Source organism: Gorilla gorilla, chromosome 14 (genome assembly GCF_029281585.2).
Source record: "Gorilla gorilla gorilla isolate KB3781 chromosome 14, NHGRI_mGorGor1-v2.1_pri, whole genome shotgun sequence".
Taxonomy (NCBI): Eukaryota; Metazoa; Chordata; class Mammalia; order Primates; family Hominidae; genus Gorilla; species Gorilla gorilla.
The window spans coordinates 102,930,720-102,948,841 of NC_073238.2; the positions used below are offsets into that span (position 1 = coordinate 102,930,720).

The 18,122-nt window shown below is 34.0% G+C and overlaps 1 long non-coding RNA gene across 1 annotated transcript in view; it reads left to right on the top strand.

Moving 5' to 3' along the window:
• Positions 1-17,690, top strand: part of LOC109029394 (uncharacterized) — a 91,882-nt gene extending 74,192 nt beyond the window's left edge. The window contains exons 4-5 of the long non-coding RNA XR_002008452.3: positions 15,930-16,025; positions 17,611-17,690. This is a non-coding gene — a long non-coding RNA (uncharacterized lncRNA). The remainder of the gene's footprint in view (positions 1-15,929; positions 16,026-17,610) is intronic.
• Positions 17,691-18,122: the final 432 nt, after the last annotated feature.

Here is an 18,122-nt window from a genome sequence, read left to right on the forward strand (position 1 = left end):
ATATGGTATGTCTGCATATTTGCTTATAGAATATTGACATAATTAACTTGAATCCTTGAAAATAAAATACCAAAAATATATAACCTAAAGATTACAAACTAATGGTGATGATCAAGAGTTTTCAATAAATGTCTAGATCATGTATTTCGTGTGTAAAAATATTTATCAGTATAAATACTTATAAAAATATTTTTTAATATTTTATATAAATATTTTATATAAATATAAATATTTTATATAAATATTTTATATAAAAATTTTATATAAATATGTTATATAAAAATAAATTTTATATATAAAATATAAAAATAAATTTTATATATAAAATATAAAATATAAAAATAAATTTTATATATAAAATATAAAATATAAAAATATATTTTATATATAAAATATAAAAATATATTTTATATATAAAATATAAAAATATATTTTATATATAAAATATAAAAATATATTTTATATATAAAATATAAAAATATATTTTTTATAAAAAATATTTTTAAAATATTTTTTATAAAAAATATTTTAAAAATATATTTTATAAAAAATATTTTAAAAATATATTTTATATATTTTATTAAAAATATTTTATATATTTTATAAAATATATTTATAAAATATTTTATAAAAATATTTTTTATAAAAAATATTTATGTAGTCTTCAATTTCAGCAATGTTTTAGGCATAATTATCATTGCCATTTTAAAGCTTTACCTAATTATAACTTTTGGGTATTGTAATTGAAGCAACTAACTTTACTCCTTGCTAGTTAAAATTTAAAGTATCATTTATATCTATTCAAAATTATTCTGATTTTGAGGATATTTTAAATATAATAAAAGTATGTGCTAGTTCTAAAATTCTCAAGTTTTTTAAAGTCAAGTAAGGACTTAAAATGTTCAATGTCTGAATGTTTAAGAACCAAGTTAATTATTCAATTGATCTACTCTATCTTTCCATATGTAGCTTTCCATTTGAAATACTGATAATATGTTTCAAACAGTTGTGGGATATTTTACTAGATTTGAAAGACTTCAGGGTAATCATATTTGAACTCATCTATTTGACCACTTTCTAACAAACACATTTTTTTCATCATAATATTACGGCTTTTAGTGATTAATAGAATTTTAGTTAAAATAAATTATTAACTATGTTAGTAGTCACTTGCTACATTCAAGAGAGAATTTATTTATGCCAGAGTTGGGTAATCTTTTTCACAAAGATTCAAATAGTAAATAGTTTAAGCTTTTTGGGGTTATACAACAACTACTTACTTCTGCCACTGTAGTGTGAAATCAGCTGCAGACAATACAAAAATGAATGAGTGTGGCTAGGTCTCAATAAAACTTTATAAAAACAGGCACCAGCCCAAATTGTGCCTGTGGGTCTTAGCTTTCTGGCACATAGTTTGTACCATTTTACATGTAAAATATATATTCTCAGTTTTCTACTATCCATCTCCTGCTTGTTATTATTACTTTTATTCAATAGGTCTAAAACAGAGTTTCTATTTGTGTCCCATTTATCTACTTTACCCACTATTCTCAGAGTTCTCCAGGCGCAAAATCTGTACAGTTATCTGTAGTTGGTTCTCCCTTTGTCCTTTCTTGTTCAATTAATTTCGTATTTTTGTAGGTTATATTTTCATAATATCTCAAGCTTTATCCTTATGTTCTGTTGTCCATGAGGTGATCTTAAATAAGCCTTTAATACTCTTGCTTTGAGCATAAAAAAACACTCTAAATCAATTTGTCTCTAGATTTTTCCTTTAAGTGTATTCATCCATTCTACAAAACATCTTCTAAAACCAACTCCAGATCACAACTCCTCGCCTCTCTTGAACCAATTTCAGTCCAGCTTCTGCCTGATTATTTCTACCAATGCTCATAGAATTCAGTTCTCCATTCTCATCAAACTTGACCATTTGGTGAGATTTGAGAGTGTTCATTTACTCCTACTTGAAACACTTACCTCTTTTGGCTTTCAGTACACTGCACTTCCTTGGTTTTATCTTCTACGCCACTGGCTGCCGTTTTTGTCTTCTGTGCTCCTCACCTTTAGAACTGAGGCTTTCCCTATTGAATAAAAATCAGAACGGATTTTTCTTTCATGCTGTCAGAGGCTTAACCACCATCTTTCCCTTTATGTATGGAATGGCCCATTTTAATATTTTCAGAGGTATTGGTTTTCACAACAAAAGTTAACTTCTAAAGCCTTTGGAAAAAAAGAGGGAATTTTCAAAAAAGTGAATTATTTTAGGGATTTATTTACTTAATCAGAAATTTCAGCAGTATAAAATAAGTAGGGAAGTTTCTTTTGCAATGGTAGGAGCAAAAACATTTCATTCAAAATAGTTATTATGTGTAAGAAATATGATGGATATTTAAAAATGCAGCATGATCTTTTCTGAAGTCAATAACTTCTACTACAAAAGGCAGCTTTCAATTCTAAGGCTTTGTAACATAAATGAAAAATAATGTAGATTAATGCATATTACCATAAACACATAAATAGCTTTGTTTTCACAAAAAAATTAGCAAGCTCATGGTATCTCTGAAGTTGAGCCTTTTAATCTTTAGAGATTAAATAAGGACATTTATTTTTAAGTATAATGCTATTCTCTATTTTGAAGTTTTTAGAATGTGAATCATATAGTCATTTGTTTAAATATAAGATGCATTATTTAAATTCAGTAAACAACTTTGGCAAACATTGTACAATTTTTTTCTTTTCTTTTATTATTTTTTATGTTTTTAATTGTTTTTCTGAGACAGAGTTTTGCTTTGTCACCCAGGCTGGAATGCAACCGCATGATCATGGCTCCGTGGCTCAATGCAGCCTCAAACCCCTGGACTCAAGTGATTCTCCTGCCTCAGTCTCTCAAGTATCTGGGACTGCAGGCAGGCACCACTACACCTGATTTTTTTTTTAATTTCCTAGAGATGGGGTCTTGCTATGTTGCCCAGGCTGCTCTTGAACTCCTGCGATGGTCTCAAGTTATCCTCCTGCCTCAGCCTTCCAAAATCCTGGGGTTATAGGCATGAGAAATCACACCTGACCTGTGCAATATTTTTCAAAGAAAACATGATAAGTGTGATTGTATCGATATCTAGAAAATAATAATATTTGAAAAATTATAAGACATGTCTGTAGTCCAATAAATTTAATGATGTGGTAAATAATTTCCAGAGAAGACTGTCAAAAACACTTCCAATATGTATTGGATCTATTCACCTGCCCTTATATGGCCACATGATTTTCTTGGAAACCAGTAAGATATGGCAGAAGTGAAAAATAACTCAGATGTGGTTTGACCTTAAATGGCTTGGCAACACCCCTTGCTCTTTTGGAACCCTCAGGAAACATACAAAAAGGTTTCCTTCACTGTCTTGGCACTATGAGCCACCACAGAAAGATATCTAGAATACCCTACTGGAGAGAACACAAGAAGAGAGCATCTCATCCACATCTAACATTGAGGTGCCAAACATTTGAGGGAGGAGTGCTCAGAATTTTTTGTCCCTAGTTGAACCTCCAAGGATCTTAAACAACCTAGTTGAACTTATGAGAGACCTTAAACAACCAACCAGCGGAACCAGTTATCTGAACCCAGCTAGACTGAAGAATAATAAGTAAATAACTGTTTATTATTATTTTAGGCCACCAAGTTTTTGGCAGTTTGTTATTTAACAGTAGAGACAGCATGATGAAATTGGTAGCAGATGCAAATGGGTGTCTTTACTGGAGACTTCTCTTTTATCTATCAGGTTACATTTTGACTCCTTAGAATGGTATAAGTTTGCAGCAAAGTTTCTGGTCAATGTGGGAAAATATTCAATATTTTTCAAATATTTCTGATGTCCTAAAATGATGCCATTCCAATAGAAATATAATATGAAACATACATATAATTAAAAAATTTCTAATAGCCATATTTTTTAAAAGTATAAATAGATAAAATCAATTACAGTAATATAGTTTATTTAACCAAATATATTAAAATGTTATTATTTCAACAAATAATGGATCTGAACTTACTAATGACATAGTTTGCATTTTTCTACTTAATCTTTCATATCACGTGTATTTTACACTTACAATATGTTCATTTTGGACTATCCATGTTTCAAGTGCTCACATTTCAAATATGGCTAGTGAATACCATATTGGAAAACAGAGCTCTAAAATATGTCTTTTTATCTGTCAATTAAAAAAAAAATCTGTTGGCCAGGCACGGTGCCTCATGCCTGTAATCCCAGCACTTTGGGAGGCCAAGGCTGGTGGATCACCTGAGGGCAGGAGTTCGAGACCAGCCTGGCCAACATGGCAAAACCCCGTCTCTACTAAAAATACAAAAATTAACGGCGTGGTGGCAGGCACCTGTAATCCCAGCTGCTGGGGAGGCTGAGGCAGGAGAATCGCGTGAACCCAGGAGGCAGAGGTTGCAGTGAGCCGAGATCACGCCACTGCACTCCAGCGTGGGTAACAAGAGCGAGACTCCATCTCAAAGAAAAAGAAAAAAACAAATATGTTTTGTGCCTGCTATTTGCTAATTTCCATATTTTTTATACTTGTCCTATTTATTCACAATATATTTGTAATAGACTGATCATATAAATATTATCTTTTTTTCTCTTCTTATAGTTCACTATTAAAAAAGTTTCAGTTACCTGAATGTCCTAAGTTTAACACTTTGGTTCTCATATCATTGAGCGACTAATTATTATTCCACATCACATAATATGAATATACATGTAAATAGATATTTTTTCTCCTATACTATTGGATAATAAGACATTAGAGGGGAGGTAAGTAGTACAATGTTGTAATGCCTATTATCTTTCCTGGCATATATTATGTAATTAAGTTTTAATTTATAGATGATTAAATAAATACATTTCTATTTACCATTCATTCACTCTCAATATCATTACTAATTTCTATGAATTATTTCAGCAGTTATATCATGATTATAGTATTCTTGGAAATTTACATCTATTTTAGCAGATAAGGATATAATGCTTTTTATTTCACTACATTTGATTTCTCTTCATAAATTCTAATGAGTTAGAATTTGTAAAAAAGCAAAGTATACATTTAATCTTGCTTTAGCAGGTTTATCCATGTATATGCATGGTTTGATACCTCATTTCTTTTTCATAATGAATGGTATTTCACTGTATGGATGTACCAACATTTGTTTGTACGCTTATAAAGTTGGTTTTAGAGCTATTCAGTATTATTCTTGTTCTTGAGCTGTCGTGGTATTCTCCACTCAGTTGAAGAACTGGAGGAGTTAGGTGCTCAATCAGGATGGTCTTGTTAACTCTACATCCTGGATTAATAGGTAATGTAATAGCACTAAGGAAATATTGTGTCTTTAGATGGAAAATGCTTTTGGTAAATACAAACAATTTTTGTGGAATAGCTAAATGGAGCAATATTAGACTAGCAAATGAAAATAGCGGTAAGAGCTTAACCCTCATTATCTCACACAGAAGTATAAAATTTTAGCTCCATTTATCCACTATTCTGTACCAAATTCCAATCAATATAGTTCATAAACTTTCTGATACTCATTTAATTTCCTTCTTTCCAAAAAGAGATCTCAGGCCCTTTCAAGTTCGTATTGTATTTTAGCTTAGAATCTTTATTTCTCATAAACATACACAAAGGTCTAACTTCAATTTTATCTCCATTCTGTCTCCCACCAGTTCAGTTTTTATTTTATTTTATTCTATTTTATTTTATTTTATTTTATTTTATTTTATTTATTTTGTTTATTTATTTTGAAATGGAGCCTCGCTCTGTAGCCCAGGCTGGAGTGCAGTGGTGTGATCTCGGCTCACTGTAACTAACCTCTGTCTCCCGGGTTCAAGCAATTCTCCAGCCTCAGCCTCCCGAGTAGCTGGGATGACAGGCGCCCACCAACACGCCCGGCTAATTTTTGTATTTTTAGCACAGATGGGGTTTCGCCATGTTGGTCAGGCTGGTCTCGAATTCTTGACCTCAGGTAATCTGCCCACCTCGGCCTTACAAAGTGCTGGGATTACAGGCGTGAGCCACCGCGTCCAGGCCCACAGTTCTGTTTTTGTTTTTGTTTTTTTTTTTTGAGATGGAGTCTCGCTCTGTCTCCCAGACTAGAGTGCGGTGGTGCATCTCGGCTCACGGCAAGCTCCGCCTCCCGGTTTCGCGCCTTTCTCCTGCCTCAGCCTCAGGAGTAGCTGGGACTACAGGCGCCCGCCACCATGCCCGGCGAAATTTTTTTTTTTTTTTTTTTTTTTTTGTATATTTAGTAGAGTATACTACTAAGTATATTTTGTTAGCCAGGATGGACTCGATTTCCTGATCTCGTGATCTGCCCGCGTCGGCCTCCCAAAGTGCTGGGATTACAGGCGTCAGCCACCGCGCCCGGCCAGTTATTTATTTATTTATTTATTTTTTTGAGACGGAGTCTCGCTGTGTCGCGCAGGCTGGAGTGCAGTGGTGCGATCTCGGCTCACTGCAAGCTCCGCCTCCTGGGTTCACACCATTCTCCTGCCTCAGCCTCCCGAGTAGCTCGGACTACAGGTGCCCGCCACCATGCCCGGCTAATTTTTTTTTATTTTTAGTAGAGACCAGGTTTCACCGTGTTAGCCAAGATGGTCTCGATCTCCTGACCTCGTGATCCATCCGCCTCGGCCTCCCAAAGAGCTGGGATTACAGGCGTGAGTCACCGCGCCCGGCCCAGTTCTGTTTTTTAAAGTGTCACTATTATTATTTAATAGGATCATAATTTGGAGGAAGAGTTGTAGTCTTCAGGAGACATTCTTGAAGATCTTAATTGGGCCATCAAGAAGCATTAACATTGTGTAGGCAAATATGATTGGGAGGTTGTCAATAGCATTTCAAATTAGGGTAGACATACACATAATACTAGTTATTATAACCTGGGTTACAGTAAAGAAACTGAATTTTATGGATAGGATAGGAAAGAAACTGGGGGAAATAAGTGAGAAGAATTTGTGAATTAAATGATATTGGTAACAATTGCAGTAGTTAAGAGTGAGCTCTTAGAAGTTGTTGCTGAATCTGAAAGTAAGAAAATTATCCATCAAATCTCCATACATTAAATCAACGCTAAGTAATTGGGCAAAAGAACAAACAATTCTGCCTCTGCTTACTTTGAAAAGGATAATCTCTATTATTATCATTTATGGGATACACTATGCACGAAAGTTCTCTGGTCAGCTCTGATAACATTTTTGCTTTTATTCATTTCAAATATTTAGGAAAATTATTTTTTCGTTTCTGTTCCTTTCCTTTTCCTTCCCTTCCCTTCCCTCCCCTCCTCTCTCCTCCTCTACATTCCCTTCCTCTTCTTTCCTTTCTTTCCTTCTTTTTCTTTTTCTTTCTTTCTTTTTTTTTTTTTTTTTTTGAGACAGAGTCTCCCTCTGTCACCCAGCCTAGAGTGCAGTGGCATGATCATGGCTCACTGCAGCCTCGACCTCCCGAGCTCAAGCAATTTTCGCACCTCAGCCTCCCCTGTATTTGGGACCACATGCATGTACCACCACACCAAGCTAATATTTATTTATTTATTTAATATTTATTTTGTAAAAATGATGTCTCACTATGTTGCCCGAGCTGTTCTCAAACTCTTGGACTCAAGCTATCCTCCGCCTTGGTCTCCCAAAGTGTTGGGATTACAGGAGTCAACCATTGCACCCAGCCAGGAAAATTTTCTAATCAGGGAGGAGGAACAGAAATTTCTGAGAATAGAGCCAATGAATACTTTATGGCTGATTTTTTTGTATTGCTGTGTGTTGGTTTCATTCTATTTCCACATCCCATTTTTATTCTGAGTTGGTGGCAGACAGCTGTGTCTAACTTTAGGGCATGGGCATTATGTTGAAAGATCATGTGTAATTCACTGTTGTATTAAGTATGTAAACTATTTGTAACTCATAATAATAACGATGCTAATAATTATTATTTTCATGTCAATGTTCTAGCATGTAATTTATACATAATAGTGTTTCTCTTTTAGTGCCTTGTACTTCATCTAATTATAGGGCTTTTCATCAACTGGCTCCTGGCAATGAAAATTATCTTCATATTCTCCAAACTTCTGCCTATATATGTTAGATGTTGTCTCCTTTAACACGTTCTACCGTATATATTTTATCAGGGTCATTTGTGGGGGAAAAAAAATTAAACATTTTTCTTTTTTTTTCTTTCTTTTTTTTCTTTTCTTTCTTTATTTTTCTTTCTTTCTTTCTTTTTTTTTTTTTTTGAGATGGCGTCTTGCTCTGTTGCCCAGGCTGGAAGGCAATGGTGCGATTTCTGCTCACTGCAACCTCTGCCTCCCAGGTTCAAGTGATTCTTCCATCTCGACCCTCCAAGTAGCTGGGATTACAGGCACCTGCCATCATGCTCAGCTAATTTTTGTATTTTTAGCAGAGATAGGGTTTCACCATGTTAGCCAGGCTGAACTTGAACTTGTGACCTCAGGTGATCTACCTGCCTCAGCCTCCCAAAGTGCTGGGATTACAGGTATGAGCATTTTAAAATGAATTGTTAATCATTTGAATATGCCAGCAACTAAGAACAATCAAATCAGGTGTGAGTTTGTAGACTGATACATATATGAGGACTCACAGCTGAATGCAAACCATTGTAATTTCTGTAACTTTTCAGAAATTTGGAAGTTATGTTGCATGTATTAGTAAAGGTTACCCAGCAAAACAGAAACAATAGGATATATATATATTCTTATTTGATGTAAAACATTAGCTCACATGATTATGGAGACTGACAAGTCGTAAGGTCTGCAGGTTGAATTGGCAAACTGAAGACCCAGGAGAGCCTGTGGTATAGTTTCATTCCAAACCCAAAGGCCTTAAAACTTATGGAACTGATGGTGTAATTCCCATACAGGGGCTGGCAGACTTGAGATCCAGAAAGAGCTAGTGTTTCTGTTTGAGTCTGAAGGCAAGATAAAAGCCCATGTCTTAGTTCAAATGAATTGGGCAGGAGAAGGCTCTCTTACTTGGGGTGGAGTAGGGTGGGGGTGGGAAGGGGGTGTGTGGGTCAGCTGTTTTGTTCTCTTTAGGCCTTCCATTGAGTGGATGATGCTTACATGCATTAGGGATGGCAATCTGCTTTATTCTATCAATTGAGTGTTAATTTCATCTACCAACACCCTCACACAAACATCCAGAATAATGTTTCACTAAATATGTGATGACTTCACGGCTTAGTAAAGTTGACAAATAAAATTATCCATCATACTGTGTTTGGAATTAATACTGGAAATGATTACTGCACTAATAATTAATTAAGGAAGAAAATTTTGATGCATGACACATAACGAGCTGCAAACATACATAGGGTGATAGATAAATTAATCATCTTACAATTCCACTAAGTGCTAGAATAAGAATTTTTAGACTTTTCCATTTGTATGGTATTCGGTATACCTTTGGCCATCTATTACAGAAAATCAGGTTGAACTTTATATACTGCATATGGGCACTCTTATGTACATGTTATGTTGGTAGACAGTGACTATCAGACATGACCCCCACAGGATGCTACCAATGAAGTCACTAGAATGGGAGGATACTGGAGGCCCATGCTACCCTTAGACCTGGGCAGCAGGCCCTGAATATCACATAAACACCCAATCTTAAAACACATATTTTTAGTTTCCTAAGAAATTTTTTTGAAAGGTAACAACTGAGCAAAATGAAGTTACCACTGAGGAAAACCTGAGCCAAGGTAGCTAGAAGATAAGGTGCAGAGCAAGATGAGGACTAACAGCCTCTGCCTAGGTTTTCTCTCTGGTTGCCTCTCCAAATTCTCCCAGGCAGATCACTTTTCCCAGATCACTTTTCCCAGATCACTGTAGTTTCTTCCTTTTTCTGCTTACATGAAATAGTTTTGAAAGCACGTATAATTGCCTGTAAATTCTGAATTGGAAAAAGGCAATATGAGGGAGAAGCACTTGCCTGATCTAATGCCTTGGGTAGCTTGAACTGTCAGTTCTCATCTAAGTTTTAGGCAGGTCCAGTCACTGCCTGAGCTGGGATCTGCATTCACTCTTTTCCATGCTCTATCGAGGGGATCCACAGAAACACTTGGTAGTATGGCTGACACAGGGGAGGCAACAATATCATTATACGCCCATTACCAATGAAATTTCTGGGAAGCATGATGTGTGGCCCTTCATGGAAACATAAGCTGGAACAAGGGCTTAATTTGTAACTTTTAAATATTTAGACTTATGATATGTAGGTTTACATTTGCACTGTTGGACTGTGCTTTGATGCTCAAGGCAGTATGAGACAGTGTGGCTTATGCAGAGTCAGAAAAATCATTGAGGAGACAAGTTTTTTGCACCGTATTATTGAAGCGGGTATGGGAATTGCAGAAATAATTGTAAAGTCAGAGGGCAGAAGAGCTTAAAAGGGAAATATGCAAGAGGATAAGAAGTGAGTTAGAGGGATTTGAGGGCTGATCAAAGAATGAAATGAAGGTGCCAGCGCAAGGAATGTGATTATGTAAAGACCATTGATTGGCCAGGTGGCCCTGAGTCCCTGAATGCAGCTTCCCTTGGCTATACACCAAGTCTAATGTGAGAAGGGTAACTTTCTTCCATGAGGCCTGCTAGATAAAGCCTTTGCATATAGCCAGGACAGAAAAATAACAGACAGTTTATTAACCTGGAGTTAGACTCAATATACAGGCAGGCTGGATTTTTTTTTTTTCAGGCAGTGATATGTGATTTTTATAAGCGGGTATTGGTTAGCAAAAGCAATGTAAAGTCAATCCAAATAAAAGCAGTGATCTTAGAGGTCCATGGACTTGGCCCATGAAAACTACTGGCATACCTCAGCAATATTGCTGATTCAGTTCCAACCACAACAATAAAGTGAGTATCACGGTGAAAGTAGTCACACTTTTTTTTCTGGTTTCTTAGTGCATATAAGTGTTATGTGTATACCATACTGTAGTCCATGAACTGTGCAATCGCATTATGTCTAAGAAAACAATTTGCATATCTACATTAAAAGTACTTTACTGCTAAAACTGCTAACAGTCATCTGAGTGAGTTGTAAACTTTTTGCTGATAGAGGGTCTTGCTTCAACGATAACTGCTGACTGATCAGGTTAGTGCTAAAGGTTAGGGTGGCTGTGACAATTTCTTAAAATAAGACAACAGTGAAGTTTGATGAATTAATTTAGTCTTTCTTTTATGAAAGATTTCTCTGTAGCATGCAAGGCTGTTTGATACTATTTTACTCACAGTAGAACTTCCTTCAAAATGGACTTCCTTCTCAAACCCTGCTGCTGCTTTATTAACTAAATGTATGTAATATTCTAAACCCTCTGTTTTTATTTCGACAATGTTTGCAGCATCTTTGTCAGGAGTAGATTCCATTTCAAGACACCAATTTTTTGTTCATCCATAAGAAGTGACTCCTCATTCATTCAAGTCTTGTCATTAGCTTGCTGCAGTTCAGCAACATCTTCAGGCTCTACCCCTAGCTATCTTGCTATTTCTCTCACATCTGCAGTTACTAGCTCCACTGAAGTATTGAAACACTCAGGTATACTTGACAAAATTTATAAATATGTGTTATATAACCTGATGTTTTGATATATATATACACTTTGAAATGATTACCACAATCAAGCTAATTAACATATCCATCACTCACAGTGTCCTTTTAAAATTAATACACGATAATTATACATAATTATCAGTTACATGTATTACTTTGAACAGAGCATTCTGTTACAATGTGTGTGGCCCTAACTACATTTTCAATCTCAATTTTTATATTCCCTTCCGTTACTGTTTATGTTCTAACTCTAAGCCCAAGAAGATTTTATGGTTGTTTTATTACAAAACAATTACAAAGTGTTTTTTACACTTTTAGATGTTCTGCTCCTGAGAAAAAAAAAGATAGTAGTAGATGTTTCAATCATAATGCATTATACTCAATTGGTTTTTGCAGCTGAAAAACAGTCAAGAACACATTGGACATCAAATCTGTAAACTTGCAATATAATTAATTACATGTAACTTCACTGAGCTTCTGATTCTATTAATAAAATAAGTTCAATAGCATGTTTAAGGTCATCTGGTTTAAAATAACAGACGTGAGATTCAAAACCGGATTGGATCACCCAGACACAACTATGAAAATGTGTTCCAGGTAAACTTTAGTGAGCTCTACAAAATTTATTTTTCCTACCTTGGAGAAACTGGTCACATATAGGACTGTCTTTGAAGAATGTCTTATGTGTTCATCAGTTTATTTCTCGTTTTCATTATGTTAACAATTTTGAGGAGCGACCAAGCAAAGCTAAAATTGAGATTTGCAATTCTAAAGCTCCATGACACTGATGAGATACTGTCTTTGACCTACTATCCTAATTAACAGTAATTAGGATAGTAAGAGATTTGTCATAAAATGTAAAGAAGAAATGAATTGCATATTTTCCTAGCCCACTGGTTGGCTCATGCTGTCTATTATATGTATATTAAGTTTTGACTTTCATAAAATTTTAAGAAATTCTCAAAGACATGTATTTTACTCTTCCAGTTCTAAAACAAAACATATAATCTGTCGATTCTTTTTTTTCACAAATAAAATGTACACTAAGTATTATGTTATGGGTAGACAGTTTTGGGTTTGCGTAGAGGGAATGTGGAGTGAGTACAAGTTAACTGAGAAAGTGGAGAGCCAGTTTCCCTATTCTTTTTTTTTTCCTCTTATTTTGGTTTATAAGAATTGAGTTTATTGTGAATATTTCATGACGCTTGTTTCTGTGTTTTCATACAGTATATGTATATCTCTAAGATGTAAACTGAATTGGGTTTCCACTGTCCCTACTAAACATACCACACACACACACACACACACACACACACTCACACACATAATTTCTCTCCTGGGACAATTTATTAAAGTCTAATTGAGCATCATAAAAGTACAGGAATTACCTTGAATTTTTTAAAAATAGGCTGAATATGGGGAAAGTGCTATTACTGTATTTGGGTCTGAATATTCTTAAAAAATACTCTTCAGAATTTTGGAAATAGCACTGAGAGAGAAAAAAATTTTATTTAAACATATGGAATTAGTGTTGAGGTTGAGAATATATATCAAAAAATTGGACTGACAAGTAGATAGCAACTTGTTGTTAAACGGACAATTAGTTATTTGGTCTAAACGATTATCTCCATGAATAGGTGCCAAACCTCACATACAAACCACCAGCACACCCTCTTTTTGGTATTCCATGATAGCTGTTAATGCAAGTTGGGTCATGGTCTAAGGAAAATCAAAACCTACATAAAGCAATGGATTTCTCACATATCTAGTCTTTTAATTTTAGCTAGTTGCCTGTTTGGCTGATTGTTGGAGAGTCAGCTTTTATTTTTTAGAATGTTGAAAAAAATATCACTTCTAGCATCTCTAAATTCAATGAGCAAGTCAGTCATTCATATATATACAAATGGAAAATTAATATTTTGCTGGTTTGTGTTTACAATGTATAATTCCCATCATTTACAGAAAGCTTGTGGCCGTGTTCGAGTTTTCCGGGACCACACTATTTGCAACTTACTATTTTGGCAGGGTAGATTATTTGATGATATATTTGGATGTAAATTCATATTTAAATATAATCAATTCCTAAATATATACTCAAGGCAAGTAAAGAAATATCTTTGAAATGTCTGATGGGCACCCATGCTTTTTTCTTTCTTTTGCCTTTAGCCACAATCTTCAAAATACCCTTCCAATTTTTTTTTTCTGAGAAGATACTGGATTAGAAAGATATACCAAGAAGATATAAGAAATCAAGTTAGAATTTAATTAGTGGGGTCACGTATCTGAGCTTCCTTAGGTCAGAGAAGGTATATACTAGGGGAAAGGAGTGGTTATAAAACAAAACAAAACAAAACAAAAAACCATAAGTAAAGTGAGAGTTTATTTTTAATCAGGATGAGGAATAAATAGTGGGTCAGAGAAAATAAAAATAATTTGATTTCTATTAAAAAAATAGGAAGTACATATTATCTTCCTGTATATGTACAATGCCACCGTGATGGAGTAGAATAGCAGCACTATTCATAATGCCTTTCCTATGATTATTGATATCACAGGAACTCTTACAAAGTAGAATGGGTCTTCTCCCTTTGTAGTTATAGTTAACTACTTAGGCTAGAATATATTTCACTAGAATCAATAACACCTGTAAGTATCAACATAACTATGCGATATTCTCTCCTATTTACCAGTCCTATAATTATGGAAGTGTTAAGATATGAGCTTCAGTTTTCTAAATTGCACAAACAGAAAAGTAATGTATGCACTCTTTGTCTTACATTGATAATTTGGAGATCAGATGTAGCAACATATTTGAAATACTTGGAAAAATTAAAAAAATTACAATTAAATGACATTGCTACAGAATATATTGAGAGATTTAAAAAAAATCTGAAATTTCCATGTTAGTATCTTTATTTCTTGAGGTCAACTCCTGAAGCTTCTAAAATGAATTGCATATTGTATCTTTTGTCTTCTGTATGGAAGCATTCTCTTTCTTTGTTGTTTACTCCTTTTTTATTATGCTTTTAACAGAAGCAAAATAGTATTACAATAGAAATGAAATTGGCAAATTATGCCCTGACATGTAAATGTGTCCCAGTCCCTTTTTTGGTTCTGTTTGGGAACTAATAATGATTTTTATATTTTAAACTGATTAAAAATTTTAAAATAATACTTTATGTCACATGAAAAGTATATGGAACTCAAATTGTATTTTTCATAAATAAAATTTAATTGGGACACAGCCATGCTCCTTCCTTGATGTATTGTCTATGGCTGTTTTCTTGCTATAGCAACAGAGTTTAATAGCTGCAACAGTCTCCATTCATTGTTTTCACCACTGGTAGGCAAACCAAAACTTGCAGTGACACAATTATGCCTGGACAGCATTTGGGGTGTCATATTTATCATTGTACTCCGACTTTTTTATGTTTGTTTATACTAGTGCATACTCAACAAGAAAACTTAAGTTTGAGTGTTGTGTTTTTAAGTCATGGTATGACAATTTTTTGGTTACTGAATTAGAAGACAGTTATGTTTATTTTACAGTGGCACTCTAATGGTATAAAAAGAACATAATGCACATTGACATTGTCAGAATATACTATGCACATACACACATGCTTATCACAGTATTCCCATCTTACAAGAAGACAATAATCAGAAAAGTTGAAAATTGAAAATGGAATATCTCATCGTGGAAGAATTTCTTCACACACAAAAAATTCTAATAGTCAAGCAGTAAGCAAATAAATATTTTGACTGGCTTACTTGTAAGACAAACGAGAAAAACTCTTTATTAGTAGTGAATCAACTGAATTACATGTGATTGAAGCAGCTGAACAAATGTAGCTTAAGCTTAAGATAAAAAACTTATTTAAGACCACAAGCTCTTTAGAGAGAGCAGCTACATAAAGAGAACATTGAGTGTGATATCCATAATCAATTAAAAAACAAGGCGAATATTTTTATTAGTTTTCCTTGGCTCTTGATAGGTTTACAAATTTTACTAATACTGTTTTTGTTTTTGTTGTTGTTGTTGTTTAACAGATGCATCACGGTCAACTTGAAAGTGACTGAAGAGTTAAAGTCTATAAATAGATTGTTTGAAACAAGTACAAGAGGCAGTGTTTTCCAAGTGACTAAGACTTAATTCTGTACAACCCAAAGCAGAATCTGCTAAGATGTGTTAGAACTGATGGTGGTAAAATTATACATAAAGCAGATAAATAATTAGTTGGGAAAATTTACAAAGCTTGTGATAACAAAGGGTGTTTATAGTATCCATTAATTCATTTTATTATTCTTTAGCAGGTACTTGTCAGAAAAATATTTTATACTATCATATACAATTTAACTAGAAGTTTATTGATGAATTTGATTTATTTTCCTGGAGTTAACTATTGCCAGGTATGTGAGTTAGAAACATACGTGAAGTAACTTGACTTTTTCTACCACATCAAAATCTGATGGTTTAGCTGTGGTAAAGTATTACTGGGATTTTATTTTATTTTTATTTTTTTAGCTCAGGACTAAGACTGACATTGTTTTCTGAATGGAAGAACCATCCTTAATTACTATTAGAATATATTTAGTGGCTTTAGTGATTATTTTTATGCAGAATAGGTAATGCTCCTCAGTGAAATTCAGTGTAAAATTAAAGGATAAAATAGTATTTCTACGTGAAACTGATACTGCAGTAATGTCATTTTGATGACAACTAACATTATTTGTATTTTAAGTGACATCAACCTTTTAAAAACATTTCCCATGTGGTCAAATGATAAAATAAAAAATTACATCACCGTTTCAACACAGATTTCTAGTAGTTATATTTTATTACATTTTCAGAGGATATTTCAGAATCCACTGAACTGTGCAATTGAGGAGGTCTACCTAAACTTCAACTGGAAGTGACTACTTGGTAATGCAATGACGTGATTAGAGATAAATGTCAAATAAATTATCTAATAGACTTCCATAAATGCATTCCAAGGAATAACTATTCTCAATAAAAATATGAGCTTATGAGGCTGGGAGCAGTTGCTCATGCCTGTAATCCCAGGAATTTTGGAGGCTGAGGCAGGTGGATCATGAGGTCAAGAGATCGAGACCATCCTGGCCAACATAGTGAAACCCCATCTCTACTAATAATACAAAAATTAGCAGGGCATGTTGGCACGTGCCTGTAGTCCCAGCTACTTGGGAGGCTGAGGCAGGGGAATCCCTTGAACTGGAAGGCGGAGGTTGCAGTGAGCCAAGATCATGCCACTGCACTCCAGCCTGGTGACAGAGCAAGACTCTGTCTCAGAAAAGAAAAGAAAAAAAAAAGAGCTCATGTAATATCAGTAGCACATAGTACATATTTGTGTGAAAATATTTTCAAGGATAAGATACATGAAATCTCATTTCTTATCAGCATTAACTTATGAAGTATTTCAGTCACTTGTACTGATAGGGAATACTAACTTTGAGATACAATCAAGCAAATATTAACTTTTACCTCCTCCAAAAGTTTCATTTTGCTAATACACGGTACATAAATCTGTACTATGATGAATTAAATTCAATTATTATTTATTTACATAAAATATTTATGTACTTATTAATTTTATTTTATATATTTATATTATTTTATTTTATTATTTATTTATTTATTATTTATTTATGTAAAATAAAATAGAAATGATATCTAATACGAAAGTATGTGTAAGAGGTTTATCTCTTGTTATACAAATTTTTACATAATATGCCAATTTTGCCTTGTGGCCTACATAGCCTAAAAGATTTACTATCTGGTCCTTTTTGGAAAAAGTTTGCTTATCCCTGGTATTGAAGATTTAGAAGTTAATGTGAACATATCTTTGCAGTTTTTATGACAGTATTAACATTGCATTATTATAAAAGTACTACGATCATTGGGGGAGTATTAAGGGCTGGAGAGTGAAAATTGTAAAGCATTGTCTCCTTCCTTTCATCTGCTTTTCCAATGCAGATGGTGCATACTCTTTGAATATGATTGATGAGCCGGGGAAGCCTCTTGCTAGCAGCTCTTGCTTCTGCTCACTACATACATAAGGTAAGAACATAAGCGTGCACAAAGACAAAATGTTTTTTTTCTGTTGCTTACTTCTCTCAGAGGCAGAACGGTAAGTTGATATGAGGTTTTCTCTCAGACATTTTATTTTGTTTGCTTGTATTATGAGCATCTGCTCACTTGGCCCCTGAGAATTCACAAAGTCTAATATTTATTGTTCAGTGTTGGCTGCTAGGAGATTTGGACTTGACAATAGAGAAAATATATATTTTTGCAGAAGTTCATCAAATAATAAGCTAGTAATTTTATTGTGCCTTTGTTGTTGAAACATACCATATATTTTTAAGCACTCAAAAAATTAAGCTTTTTTTCCTCCCTACCTCAGATTTATTTGTACGAATAGGACAGAGGACACCAGCTCCATGCAGAAGACAGCCCAGGCGTCACATCAGTTCTTCTGTCCTCACACA